This window comes from Hemitrygon akajei, chromosome 4 (assembly GCF_048418815.1).
Source record: "Hemitrygon akajei chromosome 4, sHemAka1.3, whole genome shotgun sequence".
NCBI classification, from domain to species: Eukaryota; Metazoa; Chordata; class Chondrichthyes; order Myliobatiformes; family Dasyatidae; genus Hemitrygon; species Hemitrygon akajei.
This window is the reverse complement of record NC_133127.1, coordinates 169,932,482-169,949,874: the sequence shown is the minus strand read 5'-3', so window position 1 is coordinate 169,949,874 and position 17,393 is coordinate 169,932,482. Positions and strand designations below refer to the sequence as shown.

At 41.5% G+C, this 17,393-nt stretch overlaps 1 long non-coding RNA gene across 1 annotated transcript in view; it reads right to left on the bottom strand.

Moving 5' to 3' along the window:
* Nucleotides 1-3,690: 3,690 nt before the first annotated feature.
* Nucleotides 3,691-17,393, bottom strand: part of LOC140725970 (uncharacterized) — a 110,279-nt gene continuing 96,576 nt past the window's right edge. The window contains exons 2-5 of the long non-coding RNA XR_012098551.1: nt 14,533-14,771; nt 12,822-12,895; nt 8,877-9,241; nt 3,691-4,011 (exon numbers count right to left, since the gene is read on the bottom strand). This is a non-coding gene — a long non-coding RNA (uncharacterized lncRNA). The remainder of the gene's footprint in view (nt 4,012-8,876; nt 9,242-12,821; nt 12,896-14,532; nt 14,772-17,393) is intronic.

Genomic DNA, 17,393 nt, shown 5'->3' with positions numbered 1-17,393 from the left:
TTTATATTTTAGGATCTTTCACTCCCTCTCTCCTGTTGGATTGGACTGTATAATTGTTAATTTCCTTCTCGTTTAACTTTCTTATACTTGTTTGTATTTTTGTATAACTACATATATACACATAATTGTTCAGTGTGATTTTTTGGTAATTGCAGTTGCCTTTATATCTTTCTGGAAACTTCTCAGTTTCAGTGGCGATAGGCATTGGTTGAATAGAGTCTGTCTTATTGGTTAGTTTGAGCAATTGACAGCAAGGTGTCTCAGCACATCCACTGGAAGCACATTATTACTGGTTCAAGTCTGCTGAAACAGACTTGATGGGTCAATGGCCTAATTCTCCTCCAATGTTTTATGGTCTTATGGACTTCAAGCTGATACTGGCTTATTCGATTCCAACATAGGTGGGCAGCTCACGAGTGGAGATAAAGCACCTTTCTTAGTTAGGATGTGGTGTGATGCGGAGCAGGACCTGCAAGTGATGGTGCCACGATGCATTTGCTGCCTTCATCCCCCTGGGCAGTAGATGGTGTGGTTGTGGGAAGTCCCACTGGCCTTGGTGAGATGAAGCAGTTCAGTCAAGACGTGCTGGTGGTGCAGAAGGAGAATGGTCAGGATAGAGGATGCCAAAGAAACAGGTCCATAGACCTAGGTGGCCTGAAGGACTGGTGAAGCTGCTCTAATTGAGGCAAATAGAGGGAACTGCATCACACTCCTGACTTGTGCCACATTGATAGCTGAAAGGCTTTTAGAAGCAAGATATAAACCTGTTAGCTCAGGTTACTTAACCTCTGATTTGCTCTTGTAATTCATTTTCTGAACAGTGGTAATCTCAGTCACATTGATTGGGCTGTATTTGTATAGGTAAAGCCATTAAATGTTAAGTACTGTTGGGTAGACTCTCTCTTAGAGATGTCTATTGCTTGGCAAATGTAAAGTATAAATATTACCTGGTATTTACATATCTTGACTGTTGTTCAGGCCTTTCTGCTTTTTGAATGTGGACTGCTTCATCATAACGATGCAAGAACTATTCAAATCAAATTGGGTGGGTTGCAGATCACAGAGAGGATGGGAATGGAGGAACAAGAGTCTGAATGGCTGGGTGAAGATCCTATCCAATTTTAAGAGGACTGGACAAATGAAATCTGGGAAGGATGTCGGGAGCTTGGAGACCACTTTACAGATAACTGTAAGTTTAAGACTGAGATTAGGAAAAAAAATTATTGTTACAAAGTGGTAAACCTGTTGAATTCTCTCCAACAGGAAGCAACTTCTTCCCCACCACCATCAGAGTTATGAATGGACAATGAACCAACCCAGAACACTACCTTTATATTTTTGTTTTCTTTTTGCACAATTTTTAAATTAATTTTTAAAAATATAATTCTTATTGTAATTTATGGTTTTTAAATGTATTTCTGTTGCAAAACAATGAATTTCAGGACATGTGTCAGTGATATTCAAACTGATTCTGATTCAATGGAAGGAAACATGTATTCAAGAAGGAATTGGATATTTTTCTTTGGTGAAGAGAGGTCAAGAGATATATAGAGAGAGCAGGAACAGGGTACAGGTGACCCCCACAGAATGGAAGGTTGTATTCGTAGAAAACATCCGTATTTGGTTTTCTGTAATGCAAAGCTCTAATTTTCCATTCAATCCTGAAGATGATGATGAGTACCAGAGCTGTTGGTTCACAGTGAGTTGCCACTTCAGAGAATTGCTTTGAAAACTGACGAGGCAATTTCCTAAGTTGCCAGAATTTGGAGGCACAAGTGATATCAGGTGTTTACCAACTTCCAACCTTTCTCTTGAGTTGAAAAATACATTTTGAATGCGCATCACACATAGCTAGGATGGATTAATGATATAGCTTAACAATAAATAACAGTGGTCATTTAGGTTTACAACTTTCAGTTGAACTTTCTGGTCCTGTTTCAGAAAATAACTGCTGAAGAGCAAAATGAACATGCTACGTTTAAAAAAAAAGCTCGCCACATTATCCGTGCTCATGACAAGAAATGTGAACTGAAAAAAAAATAAGAATAGACAACATTTATTGTTTTTTTTTCATTTTGTGTTTACTTATGTGATTTTGCCGCCACATAAATACCGGAAAAACAAATTTCATACTGCATCTTGGATTTTTGGGCAGTGATTTGTGCATTTGAGAGTGTGAATTCCTGGTATGTAGGGGACACTTGTACTGAATTTGGATGATCATATAAAATGGTGGAGCAGGGTCAAAGGGTCAAATGGCCTTTTCCTACACCTATATTCATGTTTTTAATATTAAAATCATTAACAAGAGATTGGAGCATATGGTCCATGGTTTTAGAAACATCAGGAATCTGGAGGATTTGTCTGACAGTAATCACCTTTCTGAAGTACAATGTTGCTACAAGGCAACGGGCAGCTCAGACTCCATAGAAACGGCTTGTGCAAGGTCAGGTCGCTTTTGAACGTTATTGAAGCAGGCCTCAACTCTCCAGCTATGTCCTGCTTTGGTGCGAGTAACTTGCTCGTAACCTCTTGCCTGTGACATTGAAATGTGCATCAAATTCCATTTTGTATGACTGAAGCAGCCTGCTTGATTCTATATATTTGTTGTATTTTGTGCATAAGGAAGAATCTTCAACCTGAAATGTTAACTCCATCCCTCTTCTCACACATGTGGCCTGACGTGCCTGTTCTGTTTTGATATTCTGTGTACAATGGATCTAGACACTGGACAACAATTTTTTTCAAAAGTATTGCTTCCTCAGAATTTTTTTTGTTCATGATAGACTGCTTGAAGATGAACACAAATATAATTTCAGACTACTTGTATCACGTAGGAATTTGGAGAAACAACAAATTAACTTTTATTGAATATGATGTGTTTAATTGCATAATGGTGCTGAAGCTTTGCAATAATTCAACGAAGTTAAAAATAGTTTGTTAATGATTTTCATTTGTACTCAGTGTCTGAGGCTTCTCACTTAAGTGTCCAACAATAATTTGCCAGCATTGATGGGTTCCAGTTGCCCTGGTATCTTTTCTCCATGACCGCAATGTCCCGGTGAAACCTTTCACCATGCTTGTCTCTAACAGCACCAAGATTTACAGGGAAGAAGTCTAAATGGGAATGCAGAAAATGAATCATTAGTAACTCATTTCATGGTTTTATATGCTTGAAGCATGCTTTCAACCAGTTGCATGTAGTTTGGTGCCCTGTAGAAGCCGAGAAAAATTTCACCAACTTCCTTGAATGTCTTCCATGTAATTTTCTCCAGTCCCACTAGAAATTCTTCAAATTGCCTGTTACTGATGACCTGTTTGATTTGTGGACCAACAAAAATGCTTTCCTTAATCTTGGCATCAGTTATTCTGGGAAGCATCTCTCTCAAATATCAAAATCCTTCATAGAAATTATTGTGCCTCGTGATAGCAAATTCCATCCTTACAGTCCTGAACCCAATAATTATTACTAAAACTTGTCCTGCTATGCAGCAGCTGCACCGCCTAAGCATGCCTGGACAAGATGGGAAACTTTCCAGCTTACATTGTAGGCAACATTTTAATTGACTTGAATTATGAATTGAAATAATAAACATAAGTTTATTTTAAAAATGGTGCGTGATAGGGAAATTTCATGGCAAATTTCATGATCAGTAGCCCAAAATTCATAATATACACCTAAAAGTATTCAGGAAGCAAAATCTTTGTTGTCCAGTGAGATGCATGCACTGAGTGCCCTGTCACATTCAGCAAGTGGGGTTTAGATAAAATGCAAAAAAAATACAATCTCAGCTCTGTTTAAATAAATGTTTACAGAAGCTTCAACAATGCAATCATTTTATATTGTGCATGAAGTTTTAAATGCTCCTTAGCAACAAACCACAACTAATGAACGAGAGTTCATTAGCTATTCCAGTGTGTATTTTGCCTCGCTCTCTCTGCAGGTTTCCATCTCTGTGTGTTCATCGGATTTTCCAACATGAAGAAATGAGTCCTTAATCCAGACACAGTCTGTGTAAACATGAGGGGGAAAAATGCGCTTACTTCACTATTGACTCCTACTGAGAGGCCTGAAAAAAATTCTCATATTTCTTTAGAATGACTGATTGTGTTTACACCATCTAATATTAAAGGGTGTACGTTTAAAGTGAAAAGAGGTAATTTCAAAGGAGGTGTGTACAGTAAGTTTTTAAACACAGGTAGTGGTGGGTATCTGTGATTGTGCTGCCTGGCATGGTGGTGAAAACAAACAGAACAAAGGCATTAAAGGGGCTCTTAGGTAGGCACCTGAATGTGCAGAGATTGGAGTGATATGGCCATTGTGTAGGCAGATGGGATTAGTTTAGTTTAGGTGCTTAATTAATAGCTTAATTAATCCAGCACAACTGTAATGCGCTGTAAGGTTTCACTGCTAATGTAATGGCTTCTCTGGAATGTTTCACTGCTAATGTAATGGTTTCTCTGTAGCAGCAATGTTTGGGTTATGACTAGAGATAATGGGGCATTGGAATGTGGGGACTATCCAATGAGAGAAATGTTGTTCTTTCTTGTGAGTCTGGAAGAGAGGTTTTTGGGTTTTCTGTCGGCGAGAGAGGAAGAAGGAAGACGCGTATGGAGAGAGCTGGGAGACCACCAGACGGAGTGGAGTGGGAGCGAGGATCCGAACGTCGTCAATGCTCGGAGGAGGTCAATGGTTGACCGTATTAATGAGCTCTAATGGGCACTTCTGACTTTTTCCTTAAAATGGGCCCTTTTTCTTTTAATTTTCTTTACTAAACCTATATTCAGATTTAAGATTTATAAAGTTCAATCATTTAATTGCAAATGGTGTACTGTCTGATATCTTGTGGTGTGGATTTGTAACCGGGCAACACATCACGCAGCACCCACACAAATGAGATTTCTCAGTTCGGCAGATCCAGATGTTGCCTTCCCCTAGACAAACTCGTGCTGGCCGAGCCTGAGGGTTACACAATATTGTGGGCCGAAGGGACTTTTCCTATGCTGTACTTGTAGAAGCCGTGCATTCTGTGTTGTCCGTTTATTACGGGAGTGTGGCCGTGGTAAAAGCAAAAGGATTTAGTTATGTATTCTTGCTTGTTTCATGGCAGCTTGTAGCTTGGGAGTGCGGAGGTCACATCTTTGCTGACCACTTAATACCATTTAATATCGCTTCAAGACTGTATGTTTGTTCATTGCTAATAAAGGATAGAAATAAGGAATTCAACTCTTTGGGATAATCATTTCTTTGAAGCTGAGTGTGAGTCATGAAAGTATAATAATTCCATCCATCTGAGGTCACAGGCTGGCGCTAATTGCTTAGTTCTCATTTTGGATTTTTTTGCTGCTACAGTAAGTTCTATCTATCCTCATTTTATCCTCTCATTCCTCAGTGTTTTCTACTGTCTCTCATCGCTCCAAGGTTAATTTACAGGTCAGGGCAAACCGCGGTCACTTAGAAATGCAACAGCAGCATTAACTGCAGCCACAGATGATGGATTGGCCTCAGGATCTTCCCTGGACCCGAGAGAGACCCAGCACTGCTAAATAACGGAGAAAAAACCTGACAATCCAGCTTAGAAATGAAAGTGGCTATAAGGCTGGAAATGTTGCTGCTGTCAAGGCCTGTGGGATCCCCTGAAAGCAAGGGTGGGCCAAAAAACCTGCAAATGTTCTGGCAATCATTGTTAATAATTAGAACTTAGTTATTTTAATTGTTAACTAAAAATCACCATTGCTGCCAACTAGGAGATGAAGCGGGTAATTTTCCCACTTCGAGTGCCCACAAGAGCAACTTGGAAATGCCCAGATGGTCAATTTTAGTGGTCTTGACTGAGTGATAACTATAGGCCAGGATGCAGTACAGACCCTTTGGCCTACAAAGTTGTGCCAACCTAGACAAATCTACGTGAACTTTTCTCTTCCTTTGGAGGCTATTTATATATAATATTTTTGAATGTGAAGTAAATAATAATTCATCAATGGAAGTGCAAGGATTTGTGGCAGCAACCATCTCAACAATGTTTAAAATGCAAGAGTCTGTGACTTTTAGTCGAAGCACAAGATATTTTCTGGATCATTCCTTCCACAGTTAAGAGTTGGAACTGATGAGATTAGTGAGGTTGAGTTCCTTTGGGATGGATCCAACCTTAAAAATTCCATCAGTTCTAATTCCATCATTTCTAATGTGGAGTGAATGTACCTAGAAAATACCAGGATAACTCTGTGGCCTGCTGCTGTGAGCCTCTAATAAAACTAAGAAAAATAATTTATATCCTAGAAGAGATGGAGGATCAACAGGATTATTTATGTAGTCCTGTTACTCCTCTTTTCTCTCAGTTGTTCCTATTTCTCCATGATCTTGCACAGTGGCACTCTGTAGAGAACTAGGTTCAATCCTGACCTTCGGTGCTCTCTGTCCGAAGCTGGCATGTTCTTCCTGTTACCAGGTGTGTTTCCTCCGAGTGCTTTGCTTTTTCCTCCCTCATCCCAAGGATCTGAAGGTTAAAGGTTAATTAACAACTGTAAGTTGCCCCTTTTGTGTACATAGAACATGGAACTGAACAACATAGAAACAGGCCCTTCGACCCACAACATAACACCATAAGATTTAGGAGCAGAAGTAGGCCATTCGGCCCATCATGTCTTCTCTGCCATTCAATCATGGGCTGATCCACTTCATCCAGTCATCCCCACTCTCCTGCCTTCTCCCCATATCCTTTGATGACCTGGCTAATCAAGAACCTATCTATCTCTGCCTTAAATACACCCAATGACTTGGCCTCCACAGCTGCTCATGGGAACAAATTCCACAGATTTTCCACACTCTGATTAAAGTAACTTCTCTGCATCTCTGTTCTAAATGGATGTCCTTCAATCCTGAAGTCATGCCCTCTTGACCTATAATCCCCTACCAAGGGAAATAACTTAGCCATATCTAATATGTTCAGGCCTTTTAACATTTGGAATGTTTCTATGAGATTCCCTCCTCATTCTCCTGAACTCCAGGGAATACAGCCCAAGAGCTGGCAGACGTTCTTCATATGGTAACCCTCTCATTCCTGGAATCATTCTCGTGGATCTTCTCTGAACCCTCTCCAATGCTGATATATACTTTCTAAAATAAGGAGCCCAAAACTGCAAGCAATACTCCAAATGTGGTCTCATGAGAGCCTTATAGAGCCTCAACATCACATCCCTGCTCTTATATTCTATACCTCTAGAAACGAATGCCAACATTGCATTCGCCTTCTTCACAACCGACTCAACCTGGAGGTTAACCTTTAGGATATCCTGCACAAGGACTCCGAAGTCTCTTTGCATCTCTGCATTTTGAATTCTCTCCTCATCTAAATAATAGTCTGCCTGTTTATTTCTTCCACCAAAGGGCATAACCGTACACTTTCCAACATTCTTTGCCCATTCCCCTAAACTATCTAAGTCTCCCTACAGGCTCTCTGTTTCCTCAACACTACCTGCTCCTCCACCAATCTTTGTGTCATCAGCAAATTTAGCCACAAATCCCTTAATACCATAGTCCAAATCATTGACATACATTGTAAAAAGTAACGGTCCCAACACTGACACTGTGGAACTCCACTGGTAAACGACAGCCAACCAGAATAGGATCCCTTTATTCCCTTTCTCTGTCTTCTGCTGACCAGCCAATGCTCTACTCATGCTAGTAACTTCCCTGTAATTCCATGGCTTTTATCTTGCTAAGTAGCCTCATGTGTGGCACTTTGTCAAAGGCTTTCTGAAAATCCAAGTACACCATATCTACTACATCTCCTTTGTCTACCCTGTTTGTAATTTCCTCAAAGAATTGTAGTAGGTTTGTCAGGCAGGATTTTCCTTTCAGGAAGCCACGCTGGCTTTGGCCAATCTTGTCATGTGCCTCCAGGTACACCGTAATCTCATCCCTAACAATCGATTCCAACAACTTCTCAACCACTGATGTCAGGCTAACAGGTCTATAGTTTCCTTTCTGCTGCCTCCCATTCTCCTTAAATAGCGGAGTAACATTTGCAATTTTCCAGTCATCCGGTACAATGCCAGAATCTATAGATACTTGAAATGTCATCGTTAACGCTTCCACAATTTGTCAAGCTACTTCCTTCAGAACATAGAACATGGAACTGAACGGTATAGGGGCACGACCTTCGACCCACAACATAGAACATGGAACTGAATGGTATAGGGGCACGACCTTCGACCCACAACGTAGAACACGGAACGAAATGGTATAGGGGCACGACCTTCGACCCACAACATAGAACATGGAACTGAATGGTATAGGGGCACGACCTTCGACCCACAACATAGAACATGGAACGGAACGGTATAGGGGCACGACCTTCGACCCACAACGTAGAACATGGAACGGAACGGCATAGGGGCACGACCTTTGACCCACAATGTTGTGCCAAACTAATTAAATTAATACTAAAATTCCCAACAAATCCCTTTTGCTATACAATATCTGTATCTTTCTATTTCCTGCATATTCACGTGTGCCTAAGATTTTTGAACATCCCTATCTTATTTGTCTCCATCACCACCCCAAGAAGCACATTCCAGGCATACACCACTCTGCGTGTAGATAAAAAAACTTGCCCTGCACATCTCCTTTGAACTTACCCCTTCTCACCTTCTTGTATTACATACTCCAGCTTACAGAACGGTGGAATCTGGGGGAGCTGGTGGTAACGTGGGGAGAATAAAAATAAAAATGGGATTATTATAGGTAAGTGTATCTGGGCACCACCTCGGTAGGCTGTAGGGCTTACTTCTGTGCCATATGTCTCTCACTCCGGATTGTGGCTCACTATCTGTGAAATTAAAGAGCCAAGTGGTATAATTAATTTCTTACTTACGTACGGCCCATTACGCCACGGGTGTTTCGGGCAGCAATGAAGGTCCTCCATCTCTGGCGGTGTTCAGAGCTTCTTTCATCTCATCAGTAGCTTCCGCTTGGTTTTCACTACTGTCAGTCATGCAATTTCCAGGTGGAGACTCAGGAATACCATCGCACTCAGATGTAGAAGAACTCTTCACTGCTGTTTCTTGAACAATTTTGTTTTACTAGTCAGGGTTGTTAGCCCCAAGCCCTGAACTGGTGGATCACTCAGTCTGTCCTCTACCCTTTGACCTGTTTGGCATGGGTGACCCTACCAAGAGCCAAGGCACAAAGCCCTGACTCCAGCCAACATAGCTCTCCGGGTCATTGGGGCATGCAAGCCTACAAAACACAACAAGATTGTGATCCATTTGGAGGATAATTAATTAGTTCTGACTTTATTTCTCCACTTTAATCAATCCTTTGGCCACTAAAGCAAGCAGCTTTAGTCAACCTATCACACATTATTGAACTAAAGGTATAGACACTTAAAGCAAAATCACGGCAAGAATGTAGCTTGTGGAACATTTAAATTGTGCATATTATTTCAGTATGGTTTGTGTAGCTCTGATTTACCAGATATCCAGTTTCTTTCCAAACAGGATTAAGACCTACTTCTGATGTAATATAAGAAAGTGGGAGAGTAGGTACCTGACACTGATCAGTTGTTTGTAGGTTTCAAACTAATGGGTTAGATACACAAAGAAACAGTTTCTGTTTACTCAAAATCAAAAAGAACCAACATATCTGAGAACACAATGCGGCTGTTCAAAGGTCACAGTAAGATCTTTGTTGTTAAACAAATAACAGTGGAACTTTCTGAAGAATTTGACAGGTCTATGTGCCAATTATGATAAACTCCGTTGATGAAAGTAACAGGGCAGTCAACTATTAGGTTCTCAAACACATGTGCTTTTTTCCCTACAAGTTTATCTTTTCTGACTGTTTCTATTAGCTTGTTAAATAAAAACACATTCTTTTTTCTTTTGAAGTATTCAATTTTCTTTTTGTAGCATTTTAATGTTCAACAAAAAGTTTTAGCAGAACTGTTCGGTGATCTGCGTCTGGCAAAATTCTGCTGCATGAATAAAGCATCTTTCCAGTGTGGAATTGAGTGATATAATTATCAGCACCAGTAAAATTAGTTTTGGTAATCTCTTCACTGTTTGTTTCATTTTCAGCACGGGTCAAAAGTCAAACGGCTTTCAGAGGGGAATTTTCCATTGGTAAAGATGGTTTGTCTAGAGAACCTTCAGCTGCAGCACACTTCCAAGTATGCCTGGTGCCATTTCTTCAATGTCCATTTGACTGTCTTCATTCTGACATGGAACTTCATTCATGGGGGACTATTTTCACTCTATCTGTTTGACAGAATTTGGAGAGTGGGCAGTTGCTCATTTTGAAGTAATCGCTTCTAATTCTCCCGGCCAGAGAGCACAAAAACCAGGCCTCAATCTATGGGATATATTCCAAGAAATCTATCTGTCCCATCAGCATCATAAGCCACAAAATCAATTGGCATCCAGTACAGGACCAATAAAGTCATAGAACACAGTTCTATTGACCCACTGAGCCTGGCCTAAGTAACTTTGAATATGTCTTAACTTTCCTGGAACTAGGAGAGCCCAGGAATATTAGAGAGAAAGCTATGCCTTCTGTGATAGGAGGAAGACCTCCCCATATCAGATCACAAAGACCCCTGCAGTCCATCCTGACAGCACACTGGTCTGACTATTTCTGTCATTTCTCCCATTTAATTCTAAGGACGGGGCAAAATGAGGCCTGGTTGTTAAAATATTATGGGTTTCATGCTCCTGTGACTGTGTTCACTGCCAAAAATATTGTGATGATCAAAGAGGCTCCAGTGTTTATGACTGTTGGGCAGAGGCCAGTGCCTGCTCTTCATAGAACTCAAGTCGGGTGTCTGGTTTATAGGAAAGGTGCTCCCTTATATTATTACCTTCTCACATCAGCTCTCTTCCAGGAGCCATGTGCTTCTCTGTGGATGACTGTTCCGACTCCTGTAGTTAATTCTCACACTCTCACCCCCACACCCTGAGGAAAGAAACTCCCCCTCATGTTCCCCTTAAACATTTCTCGCTTCTGACACCAACTGCAGCAGCTGGAGGAAACCACACAGTTAAAAATGATAGGAATAGGAAATCGCAAAGTGAAAATTGGGTTACTTGCTTACAGAATGTCAGAGTTTTAACTTTCATCATAATAACCCTTTCAGTCAGGTGGCTACAGATAAGTAGAAATACAAGTGTCTGACAAATGTGGTCAGTGATCGTTGAAAATTAATTCCTAATGGGTTTTTTCTTTTTTTCTATTTTCTTTTTCCTTCTCTTGTAGTTTGTGGGGTTTCTTTTTTTTGGTTAGTTGGGGTTCTGTTTTTTCCTTCTTTTCTTTATAAAATAATTTTTTTTTCATTACCATATATTCTTTTTTGATAAGTTTTTTTTCCTTCAGCTTTATTAATTGTATATATATCAACTTGTTGAAGTCTTGTATCATTTTATAGCTGTAGAAGATTATGTATCAATAAAAAGATTTTAAAAATGAAAATTGATCATTCAACTGTGGGGATTTCAGGCAGAATAATTTAAAAAGCAGTATTCAACCGATAGCCTTTGCCTGTGATAATAGAACATCTTATTAACACTATTGTAAGGTAATGTAATGGGTGACAGATGACACATATTCTCAATAATAGAAGCTGTTCTACATTGTTCACAAACACCATCGTGGAGTTGTTGTGTTCACTTTAAGAGATGCGACTGATGTAATGACGTCAGTGTAAGCTAACTGCTTTTGATTTGTTTGTAATGGAAGTACAGTTGGCCCTCCTTATCAGCGAGGGATTGGTTCCGGGACCCCTCACAGATACCAAAGTTCGCTGATGCCCAAGTCCCTTATTCAGCCTGGCTCAATGCGGTGGATCTTAGGACCCAGTGGCAGAGCTCTGAATCTGCAGTGTTTCTGTTCATGAAAATAATCACGATAATGATTGAAAATATAGTGAAAATAATAAAGCGATCGGAAAGAGGTGAAACGCCATCGGTCATTGGAAAAGCGTTAGGCTACGCTGGTCAATGATCAGAACAATTTTAAAGGATAAAGTGAGGAAGGCCCTGCCCCAATGAAAGCTACAATTATTACTAAGCAACGCAGCAGTTTAATTATTGACTCTGGGGTTTTGGGTTTTTGATCTTCCACATCAACCCGGCACGGTGGAGAGTGCACTTGGGAGCGGTCTGTCACTAGATCAAACTCGGGAACTTCCCAGGCCCAGCACTGAAACATACGTTCTTAAGTGTTTTATATGCAGAGAAAGGTAAAATATATACTATATACTAAGACAAACGCTTGACTAACTGACGCTAAATAATACTGGATGTACCTGTTCCGACTTACTTAGTAAGAGAACATCTGATTTTTTTCGATCGCAATCCATGATAACCCACACATCCTCCCGTATACTTTAAATCATCTCTAGATTACTTATAATACCTAATACAATGTAAATGCTATGTAAAATAGTTGTTATACTGCATTGTTTAGGGAATAATGACAAGAAAAAAAAGTCTGTACATGCTCGAACAACAAGTGCTGGAAGAACACTTCCGGGTTTTCATGATTCGCGGTTGGTTGAATTCGCACATGCGGAATTCACGGATAAGGAGGGCCGACTGTAAAGGGCTGTGGCTTTTGCTAAGCACATGAAACGACTCTCCCATGTTTTATTCACAAAATCCTACACTACGACTGATTCTCAGGCTTTCTTTTACACAAATGCCCTGAAACATTCATGACTTAAGGGTGAATCGTACTTAAATTAACTGCTGTAAATCACTGTTATATCCTATATCTATTTGGAAAATAATGATACAAGTACATTCAGCCTTATATTATAACGTACCGAAAAATCAGTGGAGGCTGAGTTCTAACTATTTTTCTTCAAACTTGCTGGGTGCACGTATCTGCAAATGCAGCCTGTGGAGAAAGCAATGAAAACACTTTCCGCCAAAGAGCAAATTGGTACCGCAAGATTAGTGTCCGGAAACACCATCACCGTTTGGAGTAGGATTAGCAACTGTATCATTCTATTATGTGCATAAACACGAGATATAACAGATACTGGAAATCTTGAACAAATACGCTTGCTGGAGGAACTCAGCAAGTCTGGCAGTATCTATGGAGGAGAATGAACAGTCAATGTTTCAGGCCGAGACCCTTCATCAGGACTGGAAAGGAAGGGGAGGAAGTCAGAATGAGAAGATGGGGGGGGGGGGGGGAGGGTTGGAGTACAAACTGGCAGATGATAGATAAGACCAGATGGGAGGAGGAAGTTGGGTAGGTAGGGGAGGAGAAATGAAGTTGGAAGCTGAGGGGAGATAAGTAGGAGAGGTAAAGAGCTGAAGAGGAAGGAATCTGATAGGAGAGGACTGTAGACTATGGAAGAAAGGGAAGGAGAAGGGGAACCAGAGGGAAGTGATGGGCTGCTGAGGAGAAGAAATAAGAGGGTATTCAGACTTGGAAATGGGAAAAGAAGGTGGTGGGGGGCTGAGTTATGGACAGGGTGTAAGTTAGAGAAATTGATTTTCATGCCATCACATTGGAGGCTACCCGGATGGAATATGAGGTGTCGCTCCTCCAACCTGAGTTAGGCTTTATAGAAAGAGCAGAGGAGGCCATACATATGCATCAGGACTGAGGGTACAGAGGGAAGATAGTTATTGTATACACCAGCAGGCAGAGACTGCTAGGTTCACCCTGTTCACAATGGCCATCTTGAGCATCCATTTGAGTGTCATTACATCTCCCCTTTCCTTTCCCACACCAACCTGTCTGACCTCAGTCTTCTCCACTACCATGGTCAGACCAAAAGCAACCTAAAAGAAGAAGCACCAGATCATTTGCCTACAGTCACATTTTCCAGTTTCAGTTATCCCACAGCCCCATGTTCCTTTGCCTCTCCCACCAGTCCAACCAGGATCACTCTCAGTTGTTCACCATTTCCAACCTTCTTGTTACCTAGATAATGCCCTCCCCCTCCTGTTCCCATCTGCTCATCACCCACATTCCTACCTAACTGATTTGTTTATCTCTTGCCCTACCTTCCCAACCTGCTTGTATCTGATATCACCCCTTCCTTATCCACTTCCGTCTATCACCTACTGGCCAGTGTTGCTATTTGCCTTCTTTCGTTTCCCTACCTGCCTAATATTTTCCATATGTTTCCACCTATCACCTCCTAGCTTCTGTGTCAACACTCCTCCCCCTCTCTCACCTAGCTGCAATGTACCCAAACTCCCCCATCTTCACCTGCTTCCACCTACCACCTTCCAGCCATTGTTTCACTCTTGCCTTTCACCTCTATATCCTAGCAGTTCTCCCTCTGCATTCTCAGTCTTGGTAAAGGGTCTTCAGCCAAAATGTTGGCCATTCCATGGCCTCCACAGATGCTGCTTGACTTGATGAGTCTTGCAGCAGTTTATTTTTAATAGAAACATAGGACATAGGAGCAGAATTAGATCATTTGGCCCATTGAGTCTCAACCCTATTCCTTTGCCTTCTCCCTGTAACCTCTGACGCCCTTACTAATCAAGAGCTCGTCAACCTCCTCCTACTTTGGCATCCACAGCCAACTGTGGCAATGAATTTCACGGATTCACCAGCCTCTGGCTAAATGTTCAAATGCCTGGGAGATTTCCCGTTTACTGGAGTCTGGCAAATTGCCAAAGCTGGCGGGCGATATATAGTTTGGAGTATACTGTTTGTTCCAGAGTGCCTTGGGGTTCTGTCTTCTGAGAGGAAGGGGCTTGCAGCAGTCCTGACAGTAAGCAGCCGGCCTAGTCCAGGAATTCCACTGCAGGGAGAGAACACACAAATGGAAGCAGAGATGAAAGATCTTGGGGAAATTGGGAATAATATATTTCCCTTAAGTATGCAGAACATTAATTAAGGAGCATAAATTAAATTAATTAGAGAATTTGAGTGGAATTGAGGAAAATTGCTTTCACTGAACGAGTAAAGGAGGTTGGAATTTGCTGATTGTTGTTGCCAGATTCCCTCACCTGGATGATCTCTTGAAAATTAGTAACCCACAAATCTACAGGCTTGGAGTTGGGAAGCAGGGTTGTGTTATGCATGTTTACTGAGTTCCTTCTATGGCTTACATTCTTATGACTCTACGTTTTTAACTGCTTCGTACTTTCCAGTGCAATGTCTTGTCTCGGAGAATAGGATTATAGAAACTCAGTTCTTTTTCTGGTTGAAATTCCTTGCTCTTTCACGCTGATTTCAACAACTTTGGGTGAGGTAAACTGAAGGTGACAAGTACAACCTGTGGGGATTGTGATAGATCAGCTGACCATGCCGGAAGATGAACAGAAAGCAAAATGACTTCCTTCTGTATTACATACTTTGTCTCTCATTTGGAAGTTGCAGAGTGCTGTATCAAAGAAGATCCTGTAAACAACATTGTGGTGTCTGATGCACCATCAATAACTCTCGGAGACGTGAGGCGAGAGATAGGCTTTTATTAGCTGGAAGAACATTGTCAGCAGCAAGAGACCACCACACAACATCCTGGAGACTGAGGGAGGAGCAGTGCCTCCAATTGCCTTTATACAGGGGTCTGTGGGAGGAGCCACAGGAGCAGTCAGTGGGGGGGGGGGGGGCGTGTCCAGACAGATATACATAGTTCACCACAGTGTCACCAGTCCATTGTCATGTTGGCTGAGAGATACACTTTGGCAGGGTGCAGGGAATTACTCCACTGCTTCTCGAAATCCTGATGGGGAGGCAGGAGGGGCTTTAACTCAGCGTCTCAGTTGAAGGGTGGATGTGAGTGTCTCCTCCCCAGAGTAAGTACTCTGCCACCTCCCCCTGTGGATGATGATGCAGGTCTGACAGCAGCACCTCTTATCAATTTACAGGAAAGTGGGTCAACGGTTCCAGGGTTTTGATGGACTCTGTGCGGAAAGCACAGATTTAATAATAGATTTGTGATATGTAGTTGTTGATGTGGAGCAATAATATTTTCCCATGCTATGCTCTTATGATTCACTATTACGGAGTATTGTGAGCAGCTCTGACCCCCTTACCTCAGAGAAGATGTCCTGGCATTGGAGAGGGTGCAAAGGAGCTTCCGGCATTGAAAAGGCTTGTCATTTCAGGAGCATTTGATGGCTCTGGGTTTATACTCACTGGAATTCAGAAGGATGAGGGGTGACCTCACTGAAGTCCATTGAATATTGAAAGGCTTCAATAGAGTGAACGTGGAGTTGATTTCTTATGGTGAGGAGGTCTAGGACCAGAGGACACAGCCTCAGAATAGAGTCAAATCCATTTAGAATGGAGCTGAGAAGGGATTTCTTGAGCCAGAGAGTGGTGAGCCTGTGGAATTCATTACCACAGGTGATTGGGTATATTCAAGTGTCCTGCCAAAGGGTTTCAGCTTGAAACGTCGACAATACTCTTTTCCATAGATGTTGCCTGGCCTGCTGAGTTCCTCCAGCATCTTGTGTGCGTTGCTTGGGTTTATTTAAGGCAGAGGTTGATAGATTCTTGATTTGTCAGGGCATGAAGGGACAAGGGGAGAAGGCAGGAGATTGGGGCTGAGAGGAAAATTGGATCAGCCATGATGAAATGGAGGAGCGGACTCGATGGGCCAAATGGCCTAATTATGTCCTATATCTTATGGTCCTGTGGTCTTATTATCATGTTGCTAGCAAACTATAATTCAACATTACACAATATAAGCACATATTCACTAAATAGATACTAGTAATCTAGATATTTACTAAATATCATGCAAATACAACGAAGGGATCCAGAATGCCAGAGTAAAATGCTCTAAACAAATATATCAGTTTCATACCGAACTTTTGGGTAATGCTTTCTACAGTGATATTCTGCAGATGCTGAAATCCACAAACTGCTGGAGAAATTCAGCAGGTCGGACAGCATCAATGGACAGAAATAAACAGATGACGTTTGGGGCCGAGACGCTTCATCAGGACCCTTCAATGCCTGTAAGTTTATTGAAACATTTGTATGTCATCTGCTAGTTCCATATGAATTTAAGATTAATTGTTTATTTATTATATTGTCTTATCATTCTGTATGCTCATTTTTGAAATACATTTAGTGGCCACCTTACACACGTACGCCTGCTTGATAATGCAAATATCTAACCAGCCAAGCACGTGACAGCAACTCAATGCATAAAAGCATGCAGACATGGTCAAGAGGTTCAGTTGTTATTCAAACCAAACATTACAAAGGGGAAGAAATATGCTCTAAGTGATTGACGGTGCAGTGACTGCTGCTGCCAGACGGCAGGTTGACTAACGCATAAATTGTTGATCTCCTGGGATTTTCACTCACACCAGTCTCTGGAGCAGGGGTCCCTAATCTGGGCTCCATGGACCTCTTGGATAACGATAGCAGTCCATGGCATAAAAAAGATTGGGAACCCCTGATC